The sequence below is a fragment of the Rattus norvegicus genome, chromosome 1 (genome assembly GCF_021556685.1).
Source record: "Rattus norvegicus strain SHRSP/BbbUtx chromosome 1, alternate assembly SHRSP_T2T, whole genome shotgun sequence".
Taxonomy (NCBI): Eukaryota; Metazoa; Chordata; class Mammalia; order Rodentia; family Muridae; genus Rattus; species Rattus norvegicus.
In genome coordinates, this window is record NC_141534.1 from 169,485,202 (window position 1) to 169,505,338 (window position 20,137).

A 20,137-nucleotide genomic window follows, 5' to 3' on the forward strand; every position below is an offset into this window, starting at 1 on the left:
AGTTGTGTGCCAATAGGCTCTAAATAGTCCCAATTCAAACAAAGACAGAGATGGCTGTTATTAATCTAAATGAGGCACACGGTAAAGCAAAAAGTCAGGAAAAGAAGATAAGAGAGGGGGAGGGGTGGGAATCACCACACTGCATTATACACATGTATGGACTACCTTAACACAAGCGAAATATTGCAGTTGACAAATAATTGATTTAAATTTAGAGTATAAAACACAGCATTTAGGATATCTAGACCTGCTGAAATGAGCTGGTTAAACAGGAGTCACTTCACTCTGATGGCTAATTCTGATCCTCAATTTTCTATCATTAAAAATGCCTAGAGAACTTTGTGGCACCCCCTGGTGTGTCTGAGTCGGCATTTCCCTAGATATATCTATCTATCATTACAGCACATGGTGGGCAGAGGGGACTGCTTAGTGCATAAAGCACTTGCCATGCAGGTATGAGGATCTGAGTTTGAATCCCCTAGAACCATGTTAAGGCCAGGCATAGTACTGTACACCTCCAGTCTCAATGCTTCTGGGGTGGGATGTGAGTTTAGAGACAGGAGAATTCCCAGAAGCTCATAGACCAGCTGCTCTGGTGTATACAGCATCAAATTGCACATCAGAGCTGCGTCACAAAGTGGAAGATGAGTATAGATGCCCAGGATTGTTCTCTGACCTCTCTAAGTACAGCACAGCAGAGGTGTTCCTACACTCATAGACATGTATGTGTGCACACACACCATACACATTGTATACACAAAAGGATAAAAACAAAAGAACATTGTTTCTATAGTTGGCAACAGTGTGCTATATAGTTGAAAATTGGTGGCACATGTCTTTTTTTTTTTTTTTTCTTTTCTTTTTTTCAGAGCTGGGGACCGAACCCAGGGCCTTGCGCTTGCTAGGCAACCGCTCTACCACTGAGCTAAATCTCCAACCCCTGAAAATTGGAAAGTATACTTCAAGTGTTATCATCACCAGAAAATGATTAGCTGAAGCAATCATTCACCAAATAGCTTGGTTTGGGAGTTGGAGAGAAAACTTGGTGGTTAAGAGCACTTGGCTGTTATTCCAGAGGACCTGAATTTGCTTCTTAGTGACCACATGACAACTCACAATTCTCTGTACCAGTTTCAGGGGATCTGATCTGATGTGGCCACACATGTGGTACATAGATCTTTTCCCTATGGTTAAAATATGTGACCTCAACTGAGTGGAAAGGTAAATCCACTGAAATGACTGAGAAAGACTGAAGTAAGGGCCATTTAGCAACCCCCCTCTTGCATTTTTTCCTGGTAGAGCTTGATGCAGATTTTAGATTGGAAGTCCCTTCATAAAAAATGATGATTGCTTCCACAGTGTGTCAACATGAGTGCTTCTTGCCTTGATTTTTGTCATGATAATCTCTTTCTGGGCCATTTTTTTTGACATAAATGCAGAAAAAAGGTTTTATTTTACATCTATCAGGCAATCTTTATAGTGATTTGAATCAAACTAAATATTTGAAGAGAAGTATATTTGGTTTCTATTTGCATAGACTTCCTATGTCTGAGAAGAAAATAGATCCATGAAAATCACAGACAGGGCTGCAAATGAAGGATTTGCAGGCTAACGGCACAGTACTTGTTTCGTTAAGACAGGCTAAGTGTCACAGGACTTGCCTAACATATACAATGCCCTAGGCCCAATCTTAGCAATAAAGGAAAAAAGAAAACTTAAAAAAAAGAAAGAAATTACAAAAAGAGTCATAAGTAAATAAATTCCTAGCAATGAATGCTGCTGCTATCAGAAGCATCCCTCTGAAAACATGGCCCCATTCTTTTTTTTTTTTTTGAAGCTGAGAACTTTATTCCCACTTTTGTTACTAATTTTCTTTTCTGCCCTAAGCAAAGTATTATTTTTTCCATCTTTATTAAATTGGGTATTTCTTATTTACATTTCAAATGTTATCCCCCTTCCCGGATTATAGGCCAACATCTCCCTAGGCCCTCCCCCTCCCCTTTTATATGGGTATTCCTCTCCCTATCCTCCCCCCATTACCGCCCTCCCCCCAAGAATCCCGTTCACTGGGGGTCCAGCCTTGGCAGGACCAAGGGCTTCCCCTTCCACTGGTGCTCTTATTAGGCTATTCATTGCTATCTATGTAGTTGGAGACCAGGGTCAGTCCATGTATAGTCTTTAGGTAGTGGCTTAGTCCCTGGAAGCTCTACTTGCTTGGCATTGTTGCTCATATGGGGTCTCAAGCCCCTTCAGCTCTTTCAGTCCTTTCTCTGATTCCTTCAACGGGGGTCCTATTCTCAGTTTAGTGATTTGCTGCTCGCATTCGCCTATTCATTTGCTGTATTCTGGCTGTGTCTCTCAGGAGAGATCTACATCCGGTTCTTGTCAGCCTGAACTTCTTTACTTCATCCAATCTAGTTTGGTGGCTGTGTATGTATGGGCCACATGTGGGGCAGGCTCTGAATGGCCATTCCTTCAGTCTCTGTTTTAAACTTTGCCTCCCTATCCCCTCCCAAGGGTATTCTTGTTCCCCTTTTAAAGAAGGAGTGAAGCATCTGCATTTTGGTCATCCTTCTTGAGTTTCATGTGTTCTGTGCATCTAGGGTAATTCAAGCATTTGGGCTAATATCCACTTATCAATGAGTGCATACCATGTGTGTTTTTCTGTGATTGGGTTGCCTCACTCAGGATGATATTTTCCAGTTCCATCCATTTGCGTATGAATTTCATAAAGTCATTGTTTTTGATAGCTGAATAGTATTCCACTGTGTAGATGTACCACTTTTTCTGTATCCATTCCTCTGTTGAAGGGCATCTGGGATCTTTCCAGCTTCTGGCTATTATAAATAAGGCTGCTGTGAACATAGTGGAGCATGTGTCTTTGTTATATGTTGGAGCATCTTTTGGGTATATGCCCAAGAGAGGTATGGCTGGTTCCTCAGGTAATGAAATGTCCAAATTTCTGAGGAACCTCCAGACTGGTTTCCAGAATGGTTGTACCAGTCTGCAATCCAACCAACAATGGAGGAGTGTTCCTCTTTCTCCACATCCTCCCCAGCATTTGCTGTTGCCTGAGCTTTTGATCTTAGCCATTCTGACTGGTGTGAGGTGGAATCTCAGGGTTGTTTTGATTTGCATTTCCCTTATGACTAAAGATGTTGAACATTTCTTTAGGTGCTTCTCAGCCATTCAACATTCCTCAGCTGTGAAATCTTTGTTCAGCTCTGAACCCCATTTTTTTTTTTGGTGATAAATTTACCACATTTAATCTGGTATGCCTACATGTGTAATTCTCAAACTCAGGACGATCTGGCCCCTGAGACTCCAAAAGCAATCTATGCTCTGAGTGAAACACTGATGAAAGGAAGTTTGAAATATAAAATAAAAATTATACATATTAAGATTTAACTTTTAGCCAGGTGTTGTGGAGCACATCTTTAATCCCAGTACTCCATAGGCAGAGACAGACAGATGTCAGTAAATTCAAGGCCAGCCTGGTCTACAGAGTGAGATCAGGATATCCACACAGTAAAAACCTACCTCAAAAATTAAAAATTACAAATTAATCCATCCACATCTATCTATCTATCTATCTATCTGTCTGTCTGTCTGTCTGTCTGTCTGTCTGTCTATTTTTTTTAATTTAGAGAATACTTTATTAGTTTTTGTAATCAAACCCATGTATATAAGACCTTACATATTTAATACAGTGTGTTCCCCCTGTACAAATGGAAATGAACCCCATTTTTAAATAGGGTTATTTGCCTCCCTGAAGTCTAACTTCCGTGAGTTCTTTGTATATTTTGGCTATAAGCCCTCTATCAGTTGTAGGATTGATAAAGATCTTTTCCCAATCTGTTGGCTGCCGTTTTGTCCTAACAACAATGTCCTTTGCCTTACAGAAGCTTTGCAGTTTTATGAGATCCCATTTGTTGATTCTTGATCTTATAGCATAAGCCATTGGTGTTTTGTTCAGGAAAATTTCTCCAGTGTTTCTGGGCCATTTTAACCCTCAGGAAAAAAAGAAGTAAAAATATTTAAAGGTAACAGTATGTTGTTAAATTAAAAAGAAGAACCCACAATGGTTTTGAATGCATTCTTAGCACAAATCTTAGAAATCAAGATCAATCTGTTTTCAAGTTTTACTAAATGACTACCTTAAAAGACATACTGCAGTCCCTGGAGATTTTCACCATGAGAAGAGATAAAGGCACTGTGTTCACTGTACAGAGGAGGGAACACTGCAGAATAAAATACCATTTTCTGTCAAAAAAAGTGCAAACAAAACAACCACATGAATAAAACAATAAAAAATCAAAATATCTTGTTTTTATCATTCTAGAGTGCGTGAAATTTCAAGACATCATGTTGCATACCATAATGCATAAATTATTAACTCTATAACTCTTTTTATATTAGAAACAAATAATCTAAGTATCAATGAATTTATGGAGTGTGGAGAGCAATTGCAACATGCAATGAAAGGGGAAACTTCAGATGGTGCATAAGGTCTGAGCTCAAGTTCCCTCATCCATCAAAGCAGATGTTCCTGAGACGATCAACACACAGAAGACACAGAAGTAGCAGAGAGCACAGCCCAGGGTAGCAGGAGGACAGTAGTCTATTGGAGGAACAGATACAATGGGAAGTGTTGCTTGAAAGGTCATCTCCAACAACATGGCTTCAAGAGTTCTCATTACCATCAAATCAGCTGGGAGCAACATGCACATTAAAGAGCCCGAGTTAACTTTTCTAGGGTGTATGCATACTCAAAGACATCATGTTGTAGATGATCAATATGTATGATTATTACTAGTGCCTCAGTTACTGAGCCGAGGAAGAAATTCTTGAAAAAATTTTGCCTGAAGTTGCATAGTTAGGGGCTTCCAAATTCCATTTCTTAGCCTTATCCAACACCATTCACATATTGTAAAACCCTGGTTTCTGACTGGGAAACCACTAGACGTCACACCATCCAAGCACCTTCAAAGTTATAAGCAGTGACATACATTATTCTAGCATTCATTTAAAAATATTCATTCACTCATTCATTCATTCATTCATTCATTCATTCATTCATTCATTCATTCATTCATTCTCTCTTATAATTCTAGTTTCACCTCTTCCCAATCTCTGATGATGATGATTGGGCCAGGCACTATTCTGAGTATATCAGAAACAGAATAGGATTAGGAATCATTTCAATCAATGAGTGCCTTTTTTTTTTTTTTTTTTGGTTGCTGCTGCTGCTGCTGCTGCTGTTGTTGTTGTTGTTGTTGTTGTTGCTGTTGTTGCTGTTTTGGGGCCGGTCTTGCTGGGTTCCTAGGTCTCTGTGTCCTTGCCCTCCAGGCAGTGTCCGGAGTAAGCTCCCTCTAGTGGCAAGGGTCTCAAGCTGGACCAGTCAATGATTGGCCACTCCCACAATTTCTGCACCACCTGGCATATTTTGCAGGCACGGCTTATTGTAGGTCGAAGGTTTTGCAGTTGGGTTGGTGTCCCAGTCCCTTCACTGGAAGTCTTGATTGGTTTCAGGAGATGGCCTGTTCAGGTTCTGTATCCCTTGTGACTAGGTGTCTCAGCTTAGGGTTCCTTTTGTAGGTTCCTGGGATTTTCCATGGCATTAGATTTCTACCTACCCCTGACATGCCTGTGCCCCAATTCCAGTTGTCTCTTGAAGAACTCTCTCCCTTCATTCTCCCCCAACTCCCGCTGAATCCCTCCTGTTTTGGTTCCATCTGCCCCCAATTCACCTTCGATATCTATTCTATTTCCCCTTTATAAGGAGACTCCCGGGGCCTGAACCCTTCTTGTTACTTAGTCTCTTATGGCTGTGGATTTTAGCATGATTATTGTTTAGTTTGCAGCTTATATCCACTTATAATTGAGTACATGCTGTGTTTGTCTTTCTGGGTCTGGGTTACCTTACTCAGGATTATTTTTTTTCTAGTTCCATCCATTTGCTTGCAGATTTCATGTTGTTGTTGTTGTTATTATTATTATTATTATTATTATTATTATTACAGCCAAGTACTACCCCATTGTGTAAATGTGCCACATTTTCTTTATTCTTCAATTGAGGGATGTCTAGGTTGTTTCCATTTTCTGGCTATGAGCATAGTAGAGCATGTGTCCTTGGGTATATGCCCAGGAGTGGTATAGCTGGGTCTTGATGTGGATCTATTCCCAATTTTCTGAGAAATTGCCTTCCAAAGTAGCTGTACAAGTTTGCACTCTCTAGCAATGGAGTCATGTTCCCTTTGTTCCTCATCCTCACCAGCAAGTGCTGTCACTTGTGCTATTGATCTTTCCCAGTCTGACTGGTAAAATAGAATCGCAGGGTCATCTTGATTTGGATTTCTCTGATGGCTAAGAGCATCGAACATTTCTTTAAGTGTTTCTTGGCCATTTGAGATCCTTTTATTGAGAACTCTCTGTTTAGATATGGACCCCATGTTTAAATTGGATTGTTTGTTTTGTTGATATCTAGTTTACAGAGTTCTTTATATATTTTGGAAATTAGCCCTCTTTTGGATGTGGAGTTGGCAAAAACCTTCCCTGTTCCGAAGGTCACTGTTTTATCTTATCAGCTGTGTCCTTTGCCTTACAGAAGCCTTTCAGCTCCATGAGGTCTCATTTATTAATTGTTGCCCTTAGTGCCAGTGCTGCTGGTGTTCTGTTTAGTGAGCTGGCTCCTGTGCCAACGTGTTCAAGGCTGTTCCCTGTTTTCAGGTTCAAGTCTTCAAGCCACTTGGACTTGAGTTTTGTGCAGGGTGATAGATATGGATCTATTTGTATTCTTCTACATGTTGACATCCAGTTAGACCAGAACCATTCATTGAAGATGCTTTCTTTTTTTTCACCCCATATTTTAGCTTCTTTATAAAAAACCCACAAGTGTCCATAGTTGCGTGGATTTATGTCTCAGTCTTTAGTTTGATTCCATTGAACAACCTGTCTGTTTTTATGCCAATACTTTGCAGTTTTTATCATTATATATATATTTGTAGTAGAGCTTGAAATGAGGGATAGTGATTTCTCTGGAGTTCTTTATTGTTCAGGGTTGTTTTAGCTGTCCTGGGTTTTTGTATTTTCACATGAATTTGTTCGTTCTTTCAAACTCTGTAAAGAATTGTGTTGGGATTTTGATGGGGATTGTATTGAATCTGTAGATTTTTTTTGTCAATTTAGCATTTTTTACTGTTATCCCTACCAATCCATGAGCATGAGGGATCTTTCCATCTTCTGATATCTTCTTCAATTTTTTTCTTCAAAGACACGAAGTTCTCGTAATACAGGTCTTTCACTTGGTTAGAGCGTCCCCCAAAATATTTTTTAGTTGATGCTATCGAGAAAGGTGTTGTTTTCCTGCTTTTCCCCTCAGTCTATTTGTCACTGGTAGGAGGGCTTCTTATTTTTGTGAGTTACTCTTTTTTTTTTCTTTTTTTTTTCAGAGCTGAGGACCGAACCCAGGGCCTTGCGCTTGTTAGGCAAGTGCTCTACCGCTGAGCTAAATCCCCAACCCTGTGAGTTACTCTTGTATCCAGACACTTCACTGAAGATGTTTATCACCTACAGGAATTCTCTGGTAGAAATTTGAGCTCACTTATGTATACCATCATGTTACATGTGAATAGCAATACTTTGACTTCTTTCTTTCCAATTCATATTCCCTTGATCTCTTTTAGTTGTTTTATTGCTCTAGTTAGAACTTCAAGTATTATACTCACTATATATGGAGAGAGTGGACAGTCTTGTTTCTGATTTGAGTGAAACTACTTTAAGTGTCTCTCCATGTAACTTGATGTTGGCTATCGACTTAGTGTGTATTGCTTTCATTATGTTTAAGTATGTTCCTTGTATCCCTGATCTCTCCAAGACTTTTATAATTTGAGCTTTTGGGCTAATATCTACTTATCAATGAGTGCATACCAAGTGTGTTTTTCTGTGATTGAGTGGTGTTGGATTTTGTCAAAGGTGTTTTCCACATCTGATGGGATGATCATGTAGTGAATTACAGTGACAGGCTTTTGTTTGTTACACTAGCCCCGTAACCCTGGGATGAAGCATAATTGCTTATTGTGAATGATCTTTTTGATACATTTTTGGACTTCACTTGTTAGGGTTTTTTTAATTATTATTTTTGCATCAATGTTTGTGAAGGAAATTGGTCTGTAATTCTCTGTCTTGGTTGAGTCTTTGTGTAGTTTGGGTATCAGGGTGACCGTGGCTTCATAAAATGATATTGACAAGGTTTCTTCTGTTTCTATTTTGTGGAATAACTTGAAAAGTATGGGTATTATCTGTTCTTTAGAAATCTGGTGCAATTCTGTGATAAAATGATTTGTCTCTGGGCTTTTATTTATGTTGAAACTCATTTATTCTTTTTTTATTTTTAAAAAATTTTTTATTATATATTTCTTTACTTACATTTCAAAGGTTATACCCCTTCCTGGTTTCCTGTCCATAAGCCCCCATTTCTTCCCCTGCCCCTCCCCCATTTGGTTATTCCCCCTATACATCACCTTTATTGCACTCCCCCATATTCCCCTGCACTGGGGGTCCAACCTTGTCAAGACCAAGGGCTTTCCCTTACACTGATGCCCCTACAAGTCTATTCTCTGCAGTTGGAGCCCTGGGTCAGTCCATGTATAGACTTTCGGTAGTGGTTTAGTCTCTGGAAGCTCTGGTTGGTTGGCATTGTTGTTTTTATGGGGTTGCAAGCTCCTTCAACTCTTTCAATACTTACTCTAATTGCCCCCAAAGGGGTCCTATTCTCAGTTCAGTGGTTTGCTGCTAGCATTGACCTCTGTATTGTACATGCTCTGGATCTGTCTCTCAGGAGAGATCTACATCCAGTCCCTTTCTGCATACATTTTTTTAGCTTCATCAATCTTATCTAGTTTTTGTGGCTGTATATATATGGGCCACATGTGTGTCAGGCTCTGAATGGCCATACCTTGTCACTGCTGTAAACTTTGCTTCCATATCCCCTCCTATGAATATTTTTCCCCTTTTAAGAAGGAGTGCGAATATCTACATTTTGGTCATCCTTCTTCTTGAGCTTCCTGTGGTCTGTAGATTGCATCTTGGGTAATTCGAGCATTTGGGCTAATATCCACTTATCAATGAGTGCATACCAAGTGTTCTTTTCTGTGATTGAGTAACCTCACTCAGGATGATATTTTCTAGTTCATTCCGTTTGCCTATGCATTTCATGAAGTCATTGTTTTTGATAGCTGAGTAGTACTCCATTGTGTAAATGCACCACATTTTTTGAATCCATTCCTCTGTTGAAGGGCATCTGGGTTCTTTCCAGCTTCTGGCTATTATAAAGAAGGCTGCTATGAACATAGTGGAGATAGTGTTTTTCTTTTATGTTGGAGCATCTTTTGGGTCTATGCCCAAGAGAGGTATAGCTGGGTCCTCAGGTAGTGCAATGTCCAATTTTCTGAGAAACCTCCAGACTAATTTCCAGAGTGGTTGTACCAGTCTGCAATCCCACCAACAATGGAGGAGTGTTCCTCTTTCTCCACATCCTCCCCAGCATCTGCTGTCACCTGAGTTTTTGATCTTAGCCATTCTGACTGGTGTGAGGTGGAATCTCAGGGTTGTTTTGATTTACATTTCCTTGATGACTAAGGATGTTGAATATTTCTTTAGGTGTTTCTTGGCCATTTGATAATCCTCAGCTGAGAATGTTTTGTTTAGCTCTGTACCACATTTTTTTTAATTAGTGTTATATTTCTCCCTGGAGTGTAACTTCTTGAGTTCTTTGTATATTTTGGATATAAGCCCTCTATCTGTTGTAGGATTGGTAAAGATCTTTCCCCAATCTGTTGGTTGCTGTTTTGTCCTAATGACAGTGTCTTTTGCTTTACAAAAGCTTTGCAGTTTCATGAGGTCCTATCTGTCGATTCTTGATCTTAGAGTATAAGCCATTGGTGTTTTGTTCAGGAAATTTTCCCCAGTGCCCAAGTGTTCGAGACTCTTCCCCACTTTTTCTTCTATTAGTTTGAGTGTATCTGTTTTGATGTGGAGGTCCTTGATCCACTTGGACTTAAGCTTTGTACAGGGTGATAAGAATGGATCAATTTGCATTCTTCTATATGCTGACCTCCAGTGGAACCAGAACCATTTGTTGAAATGCTATCTTTCTTCCATTGGATGGTTTTAGCTCCTTTGTCGAAGATCAAGTGGCGATAGGTGTGTGTGTTCATTTCTGGGTCTTCAATTCTGTTCCACTGATCTACCTGCCTGTCTCTGTACCAATACCATACAGTTTTTATGACTATTGCTCTGTAATACTGCTTGACGTCAGGGATGGTACAGAAGTTCTTTTATTGTTGAGTATAATTTTCACTATCCTGGGTTTTTTGTTATTCTAAATGAATTTGTAAATTGCTTTTTCTATCTCTATAAAGAATTGAGTAAAAATTTTTTATGGGGATTGCATTGAATCTGTAGACTACTTTTTGGCAAAATGGCCATCTTTACTATATTAATTCTGCCAATCCATGAGCATGGAAGATCTTTCCATCTTCTGAGATCTTCCTCAATTTTTTTCTTCAGAGATTTGAAGTTCATATCATACAGATCTTTCACTTGCTTGGTTAAAGTCACATCAAGGTATTTTACGTTTTGGGACTATTGTGGAGGGTGGCATTTCCCTAATTTCTTTCTCAGCCTGTTTATCCTTTGAGTGGAGGAAGGCTACTGATTTGTTTGAGTTAATTTTATACCCAACCACTTTGCTGAAGTTGTTTATCAGGTTAAGTAGTTCTCTGGTGGAACTTTTGGAGTTGCTTAAGTACACTATCATACCATCTACAAATAGTGATATTTTGATTTCTTCCCTTCCAATTTGTATCCCTTTGACCTCCTTTCACTGTCTGATTGCTCTGGCTAGGACTTCGAGTAATATATTTAATAAGTAGGGAGAGAGTGGGCAGCCTTGTCTAGTCCCTGATTTTAGTGGGATTGCTTCAAGTTTCTCTCCATTTAGTTTGATGTTAGCTACTGGTTTGCTGTATATTGTTTTTACTATGTTTAGGTATGGGCCTTGAATTCCTGATCTTTCCAGGACTTTTTTCATGAAGGGGTGTTGAATTTTGTCAAATGCTTTCTCAGCATCTAATGAAATGACCATGTGGTTCTTATATTTGAGTGTGTTTATGTAGTGGATTACATTGATGGATTTTCGTATATTAAACCATCCCTGCATCCCTGGGATACAGCCTATTTGATCATGATGGATGATCATTTTGATGTGTTCTTGGATTTGGTTTGCAAGAATTTTACTGAGTATTTTTGCGTCAATATTCATAAGGGAAATTGGTATGAAGTTCTCTTTCTTTGTTGGGTTTTTGTGTGGTTTTGGTATAAGAGTAATTGTGGCTTCATAGAAGGAATTTGGTAATGCTCTGTTTCAATTTTGTGGATTAGTTTGAACAGTATTGGTATGAAGTCTTCTATGAAGGTCTGATAGAATTTTGCACTGAACTGAATCTGGACCTGGGCTCTTTTTAGTTGGGAGACTTTTAATAACTGCTTCTATTTCTTTAGGAGTTATGGGGTTGTTTAGATTATTTATTTGTTCCTGATTTAACTTTGGTACCTGGTATCTGTCTAGAAAATTTTCTATTTCATGCAGATTTTCAAGTTTTGTTGAATATAGGCTTTTGTAGTAGGATTTGATGATTTTTTTAATTTCTTCAGATTCTGCTCTCCCTTTTCATTTCTGATTTTCTTAATTTGCATGCACTGTCTGTGACCTCTGGTTAGTCTGGCTAAGGATTTATCTATTTTGTTGATTTTCTCAAAGAACCAGCTTTTGGTTCTGTTGATTCTTTGTATAGTCCTTTTTGTTTCTACTTGGTTGATTTCAGCTCTGAGTTTGATTATTTCCTGCCTTCTACTCCTCCTGGGTGTATTTGCTTCTTTTTGTTCTAGGGCTTGTAGGTGTGCTGTCAAGCTGCTGACATATGCTCTCTCCTGTTTCTTTCTGCAGGCACTCAGAGCTATGAGTTTTCCTCTTAGCACAGCTTTCATTGTGTCCCATAAGTTTTGGGTATGTTGAACCTTCATTTTCATTAAATTCTAAGAAGTCTTTAATTTCTTTCTTTATTTCTTCCTTGACCAAGTTGTCATTGAGTAGAGCATTGTTCAACTTCCATGTATATGTGGGCTTTCTGTTGTTATTGCTGTTATTGAAGACCAGCGTCTTTGGTGAACTGATAGGATGCATGGGATTATTTCTATCTTGATGTATCTGTTGAGGCCTGTTTTATGACTGATTATATGGTCAATTTTGGATAAGTTTCCATGAGGTGCTGAGAAGAAGGTATATCCTTTTGTTTTAGGATGGAATGTTCTATAAATATCTGTTAAATTCAATTGGTTCATAACTTGTGTTAGTTTCTCTATGTCTCAGTTTAATTTCTGTTTCCATGATCTGTCCCTTGATGAGAGTGGGGTGTTGAAGTCTCCCACTCTATTATTGTGTGATGTGCAATATGTGCTTTGAGCTTTAGTAAGATTTCTTTTATGAATATAGCTGCCCTTGCATTTAGAGCATAGATATTTAGGATTGAGAGTTCAACTTTGTGGATTTTTCCTTTAATGAAAATGAAGTTCCTTCCTTATCTTTTTAAATGACTTTTGGTTGAAAGTCAATTTCATTCCATATTAGAATGGCTACTCCAGCTTGCTTCTTCGTGCCATTTGCTTGGAAAGTTGTTTTCCATCCTTTTGCTCTGAGGTAGTGTCTGTCTTTGTCTATGAGGTGTATTTCCTGTATGCAGCAAAATGCTGGGTCTGCTTTACATATTCAGTATGTTAGTATATGTCTTTTTACTGGGGAATTGAGTCCATTGATGTTGAGAGATAGTAAGGAATAGTGATTGTCGCTTCCTGTTATTTTCATTGTTAGAGGTGGAATTATGTTTGTATGTTTCTCTTTTGGTTTCATTTGAAGCAGATTACATTCTTGCTTTCTGTACGGTATAGTTTCTCTCCTTGTGTTGGAGTTTTCCACCTATTATCCTTTGTAGGGCTGGATTTGTAGAAGATATTGTGTAAATTTGGTTTTGTCATGGATTATCTTGGTTTCTCCATATATGTCAATTGAGAGTTTTGCTGGATATAGTATCCTGTGCTGGCATTTGTGTTCTCTTAGGGTCTGTATGACATCTGTCCAGGATCTTCTGGTTTTCATAGTCTCTGGTGAGAAATCTGGTGTAACTCTTATAGGTCTGCCTTTATATGTCACTTGACCTTTTCCCCTTACTCCTTTTAATATCTTTCTTTGTTTGTGCATTTGGTGTTTTAACTATTATGTGATAGGAGGAATTTCTGTTCTGTTCCAATCCATTTGGAGTTCTGTAGGCTTCTTGTATGTTTATGGGCATCTCTTTCTTTAGGTTAGGGAAGTTTTCTTTTACAATTTTGTTGAATATATTTCCTGGACCTTTAAGTTGGGAGTCTTCACTCTCTTCTATATTTATTATCGTTAGGTTTGATCTTCTCATTGTGTCCTGGATTTCCTGTATGTTTTGGGCTAGGAACTTTTTGCTTTTTACATTATCTTGGAGGGTTATGTTGATGTTTTCTATGGTATTTTCTGCCCCTGAGATTCTCTCTTCTATATCTTGTATTTTGTTGGTGATGCTTTCATCTATGACTCCTGATCTCTTCCTTAGGTTTTCTATCTCCAGGGTTGTCTCCCTTTATGCTTTCTTTATTGTTTCTATTTCCGTTTTTGAATCCTGGATAGTTTTTGTTCAATTCCTTCACCTGTTTGGCTGTGTTTTCCTGTAATTCTTTCAGGGATTTTTGTGTTTCCTTTCTAAGGGCTTCTACTTGTTTACTTGTGTTGTCCTGCATTTCTTTAAGGGAGTTATTTAAAATCCTCCATTATTATCATAAATGTGATTTTAAATTTATATCTTGATTTTCCCGTGTATTTGGATATCTAGTATTTTCTTTGGTGGGTTAACTGGGCTCTGATGATGCCAAGTCGTCTTGCTTTCTGTTGCTTAGGGTCCTGCACTTGCCTCTTGACTTTGTGTTATCTTGTCTTGCTGTTTCTGAGAGTGGCTTGATCCCCCCTGTAGGCCTCTGTGTCAGCACTCCCGTAGAACTGTTTTCCTTTTATCTTTCAGCCTTTTCTGAGAACATGTGCTCTGGTCTCAAGTGTGTAGGCACTCCTTGTGACTGTCTTTCGGCTCTAGGTGTGGTCAGGAATCAGACGGGTCTTGCCCCTGATGGCTCCTTGGGGGGGGGGCACAGTTGGCACTAGGCAATTCCCTCTTGGGTCAGGAATGTGGGCAGAGGGTAGTCTCCTCTGATTTCTAATGAGTGTCCGCACTTCGGAGGGTCCAGCTCTCCCCCCAACCCCCAGGATTTGGGTGCAGGGAGCTCTTTGACTATTTCAGTTCAGTCCTGGGTGCAGACCAGAACTGCAGGTACCTGTAGCTAATTGTTCTTATATTCCTGTGTCCAGAGGCACTCTGCAGTTTCCTTTTGGACTAGCGATGTTGGCAGAGGTGTGCAGAAGTGGCACTCCATTCTCAGGATGTCTGCACTTCTGTGTGTTCAGCTCCCTTCCCCACGGGATTTGGGTGCGGGGAACTGTGGGATCATATCAGTTCAGTTCCAGTGCAGCCATCATATCAGCACAGCCAGAAACAGGAAGTGTCCTGACCTAGAGGACTTCTGCCTCTGTGTGTCCTGAATCAACCAGGCAGGTCACTTGGAGCAAAAAAGTGGGTCTTACCTCTGCTCTCAGGTGTGTAGGCACTCCTGGTGACTGTCTTTCAGCTCTAGGCATGGGCAGGAATCTGTCTCTGGGCTTTTTGTAGTTGGAAGAATTTTAATGAGTACTTCTATTTCCTTAGGACTTATAGGACTGTTTAAGATATTTACCTGAGACTCTCTGCTCCTCCTTGTTCCAGAAATAGCCACATCTTCTCATGCAGTGCCAGCCTCATCCTGTAGACAAGATGGTGAAGTTTGGTGTGAACAGATTTGTCAGTATTGGGAGCCTGGTTTCCAGGGCTGCCTTCTCCTCTGCATCTGGCAAAGTCAAGATTGTTGCCATCAACGACCCCTTCATTGACCTCAACTACATGGTCTAAATGCTCCAGTATGACTCCAGCCATGGCAAGTTCAATGGCACAGTCAAGTCTGAGAATGGGAAGCTTGTCATCAACGGGAAGCCCATCACCATCTTCCAGGAGTGAGAACCCGCTAACAACAAATGAGATGATGCTGGTGCTGAGTAGATCACGGAGTCACCACATGGAGAAGGCTGGGGCTCACTTGAAGGGTGGGGCCAAAAGTGTCATCATCTCAGCCCCTTTGGCCCATGTTTGTGATGGGTGTGAAACACAAGAAATATGTCAACTCATTCAAGATTGTCAGCAATGCATCCTGCACCACCAAATGCTTAGCCCCCCTGGCCAAAGTCATCCATGACAACTTTGGCATCGTGGAAGAGTCATGACCACAGTCCATGCCATCACTGCCATTCAGAAGACTGTGGATGGCCCCTTTGGAAAGCTCGGTGTGATGGCTGTGGGGCAGCCCAGAACATCATCCCTGTATCCACTGGTGCTGCCAAGGCTGTGGGCAAGGTCATCCCAGAGCTGAACAGGAAGCTTACTGGCAGGGCCTTCTGTGTTCCTACCCCCAATATATCCATTGTGGATCTGACATGCTGCCTGAAGAAACCTGCTAAGTATGATGATATCAAGAAGGTGGTGAAGGAGGCATCTAAGGGCTCACTAAAGAGCATCCTGGGCTACACTGAGGACCAGGTTATCTCCTGCAACTTCAACAGCAACTCCAACTCTTCCACCTTTGATACTGGGGCTGGCATTGCTTTCAATGACAACTTTGTAAAGCTTATTTCCTGGTATGACAATGTATATGGCTACAGCAACAGGGTGGTGGACCTCGTGGCTTACATGGCCTCCAAGGAGTAAGACCCTGGACCACCCACCCCAGCAAGAACACTGAGAACAAGAAAGAGACCTTTGGTTGCTGAGGAGTCCCTGTCCAAACTTAGACCCCAACACTGAGCATCTCTCTCACAATTCCATCCCAGAACCCCATAATAACAGGAGGGGCCTAGGGAGCCCTCCCTACTCTCTTGAATACCATCAATAAAGTTCATTGCATCACCTCAAAAGATGTTTACCTGATATTGACTCGATTTTTGTAGGTGGCACCTGTTAAAAAAATTGTCCATTTCTTTTAGATTTTCAAATTTTGTGGAGTACAGGTTTTTGAAGCATGACCTAATGCTTCTTTGGGTTTCCTCAGTGTCTGTTGTTATGCACCCCTTTTTGTTTCTGATTTTGTTAATTTGGATATTCTCTCTCTGCTTTTTAGTTAGTTTGGCTAAGCATTTGTCTATGTTGCTGATTTTCTTAATAAAATACCCCAACTTTTATTTCATCAATCCTTTGTACTATTTTCTTTGTTTTTATTTTATTGATTTCAGCACTCAGATTATTTCCTGGTATCTACTCCTCTTGGTCACGTTTGTTTTTTTCTTTCCTAGAGCTTTCAGGAGGTTTTTTTTTTTTCTTTTTTCAGATAAAATGTTTTTTTTTTATTGGTTTGATTTCAGGTAGCTGTGACTGTCCTGAAACTCACTCTGTAGGGTTTAAATTTTTTCTCCATTTGTTTATTCATTCCCTTTACAGCCTGCCTGAAGCTCCCCTCTTCCTCTCCTCCCAATCTCACCCTTATAACTCCACCATTAAGTTGCTAGTATAAGAACTTTCTCTTTTCTTTATGGAGACTTTAGTGCTATGAACTTTCCCCTTAGCACTGCTTTCATTGTGTCCCATAAGTTTAGATATGCTGTGCCTTCATTTTCATTGAATTCTAGGGTCTTTAATTTCCTTATTTCTGTCTTCACCCAGTAGTTTTTCAGCAGAAAGCTGTTTCCTTTCCGTGAGTTTTGTAGGGTTTTTGTTCTTTCTGTTGTAGTGAAATCCAGCTTTAATTCACGATGGGTTGATAGGATGCAGGGGGTTATTTCAGTTTTCTTGTATCTGTTGAAACTTGCTTTGTGACAGAGGATGTGGTCAATTTTGAAAAAGTTCTGTGGTGTGCTGAGAAGAAGGTCTATCTGTTTGTGTTTGAGTAAAATGTTATGTAGATATCTGTTAAGTTCATTTTGTCTGTTAGCTCAAATATTTCTCTATTTAGTTTCTGACTGGATGACCTGTTTGTTGGTGAGAGTGGGTTATTGAAGTCGTCCTCTATTTGTGTATGGGGTTTAATGTGTGGTTTAAGCTTTAGTAAAGCTTCTTTTACAAATGTGGGTACCATTGAATTTGAGGCATAGATGTTAAGAACTGAAAGATAATCTTGGTGGATTTTTCCTTTGATGAGTATGAGGTGTTCTTCCCCATCTCTTTTGACTAATTTTGGTTGGAAGTCTACTTTGTTATATCAGCTTGTTTCTTGGGTCCATTTGTTTGGAAAAATCTACTTCTAACCCAATCTATTTCCAATGATATGTGTGAGGATACAATGGAATCTGTTCCGAATTCCAACTGAAAATTTGATTAGAAATTTTAAAAAGGAACAAAAAAGAAATAGGGAAGAACCTTGTCTTGATGGTGTATGATTGGTTTCGGCATCATCTGTCTCCACTTGTCTCTTGCTCATTTGTCTACCATAAACTATGTATGTGAAGGAGAAAAGCAGAGAAAGCTATGCTTAGCTGCACCATCAGATGAAGGGAAAATTGAAGGCTCAAAGGAGACAAGCAATGAAAACAAATGTGTCAGGGGTCAGAGAGATGGCTCAGTACTCAGTGGTACCTGTGGCTCTTGCCACAGGTTTGATCACGGTTTGATTCCCAGCACCCAAATGGCAGCTCACAACCACCTGTTAGCTCTAGTTCCAGGGAATCCAATGCTCCTTACTGAGCTTCATGGACATCAGTGATGTATGTTGTACATGAATGCAAAGTACCCGTACACATAAAATAAAAAAGTAAAACCAAAGGCAAATACAACTGTGCTGTGAACAGTCACAGCTGTGTGTTCTCTTAATGAGAATGAATACTTTTTTCCTTAGGCTACAGAGTTCTGCATTACCATTCACTCTGAGGGTGAATATCCCTTTGCCAAAACCATTGTCACGAAGAATAAAACATCGAAGACTGCAGAGATAGTTCAGTGGGTCAGAGCACTTTATGATGCAAGCATGAGAACATGGGTCCCAGCACATTTTTGAGAACCTGAGTATGGCCACGAGAGCCTGTAAAACCAGCGCTGTCAGAGAAAGAATGAGGCAGAAAGTGATAAAGCAGGGCATGCGACAGCTTCCTTGGTCTTTGATCACATATCAGCATGCACATACACAAATACACACACACACTCACTCACACACACACACTCACACACACACAGAGGGTGAGACAGACAGTGACAGACAGACACAAACAGAGAGAGAGACAGACAGACATACACAGAGAATAAAACCTACATATATTATCACCTGATAAATATTATCAGGTATTTATTTATGTTGAGTGTTGGGTTTAACGTTCTTGAACTAGTTGTGAAGGCAGCCAGAAAAGGCTTTTGCAGGACACCATCTTGAGAGAAGTCAGAGAGAAGGGAGAGGTAGATATTGACTTCAGAGACTCAGCAATTTGGGAAGAGGACGAGTTGAGCAGCACGGCTCAGTCCCAGGAGAGCATGGTGCAAGGCTTTGTCTCGAGGGCTCTCATAAGGGAGGATACAGCAGACACCCAACAAGCTGAATTGCTTCAGCCCTTCTGTGTGTTCTGGAAGTGTCCATGCGTGGCTCTGTGATTACACAGATATCTGTACGTGGACCTGCTTTAGAATTAAGGTAAGAATGAGGCTGCTGTTGGCTCACATGGGGTAGAGGTGACCAGACTGTAAGAGGCAACAGGATATATATATCTATAAATTTAAAGCTGAAATCTGTGTTTTGGTTTCCTGATAGCAGGCAGAGAAAGCAACGCTTTGGTAGGGAGGCTGAGAGCACATGGGCTGGAGGGAACTTTGTGAAAGGTGAAGGGAAATAATTGGGGAGATTGAAGAAGTTCTAATCATGAGACCAGGGCTGAGAAATGTGAAGTGTTCTGACATGGACTGCAGACTCCCTCTGGATGTGAAAACACGTCTGAGTGGTCACAGGACCTAGTTACTTGTCCTGGACTCCATATTGGCAGCAAGGGCAACTTGGCAGGTGGAGAGGAAAACCAGTTTTCTTCTCAAAACCAGTTCTCAAAGAACTGTTTTTCTTTCAAGAAGAAAGCCATGGACTGATGAGTAGGAGTGGGAATGGAAAGAACGTTTTATTGGACAGAGGATACATAGCGGTTACCGTGCTAGCAACTCAAACATATGCTCTGGTTCCTCAGACACTGTTCACTTTCTTCCCTTTCATAAGTGTAGGGCAACTTTGTCTTTCTTCCTAGAAGATGCTCTCTGAGCCGAGTCCACCCAGAACCTTCACAAAGATTATTGGCTTGCCTGTCCACCCTTCTTTCTAACCATACAAAGCCTATATCTGAATGAAGCAGGATGCTCCACAAATAAAACAGAATAAAACAACAGTTATTGCTCAAAATATGCTCTCTGAAAGATCACGCTGATGAACGGAGAACGATATGCTGGAAAAAGATGAAATTGCCTGTTAGTTTCCAAACAGCAAAAACTTAAATCCTCTCCATGCCTGAAATAATGACTGTGCCTTCAATTTGGGTCATTAGAGGCTTGGTTCCCTGGGATGAGCACAGAAAACCTCATCTCAGGTACATGGGCCAGACAACCACTTCTTAAGAGTCTTTTGCCCTCAAGAACCTGTAATCAAGGAAGGAATGCAGAGAGTTGGAGAAATAATCTTCTCCAAGGAAGAATGCACCAACTTGCTATCCAAAACGAAATAGCCCTGAAGACATACATACAAATGACATTATACAGACTGTGTAGGTATCTTTAGAAATATACATGCATGTAATAGCAATTAATGAAAAAGATTCTATGAATTTGAAAGAGAGGAGGGATATTTTTGAGAGTCTGGATTGAGGAAAGACAGAAGAGATATGGTGTAATTATATTATAATCTCAAAAACAAA

The 20,137-nt window shown here is 40.1% G+C and overlaps 1 pseudogene; it reads left to right on the forward strand.

Moving 5' to 3' along the window:
- The first annotated feature begins 15,470 nt into the window (after positions 1–15,470).
- On the forward strand, positions 15,471–15,983 carry LOC120099898 (glyceraldehyde-3-phosphate dehydrogenase-like; annotated as a pseudogene).
- Positions 15,984–20,137: the final 4,154 nt, after the last annotated feature.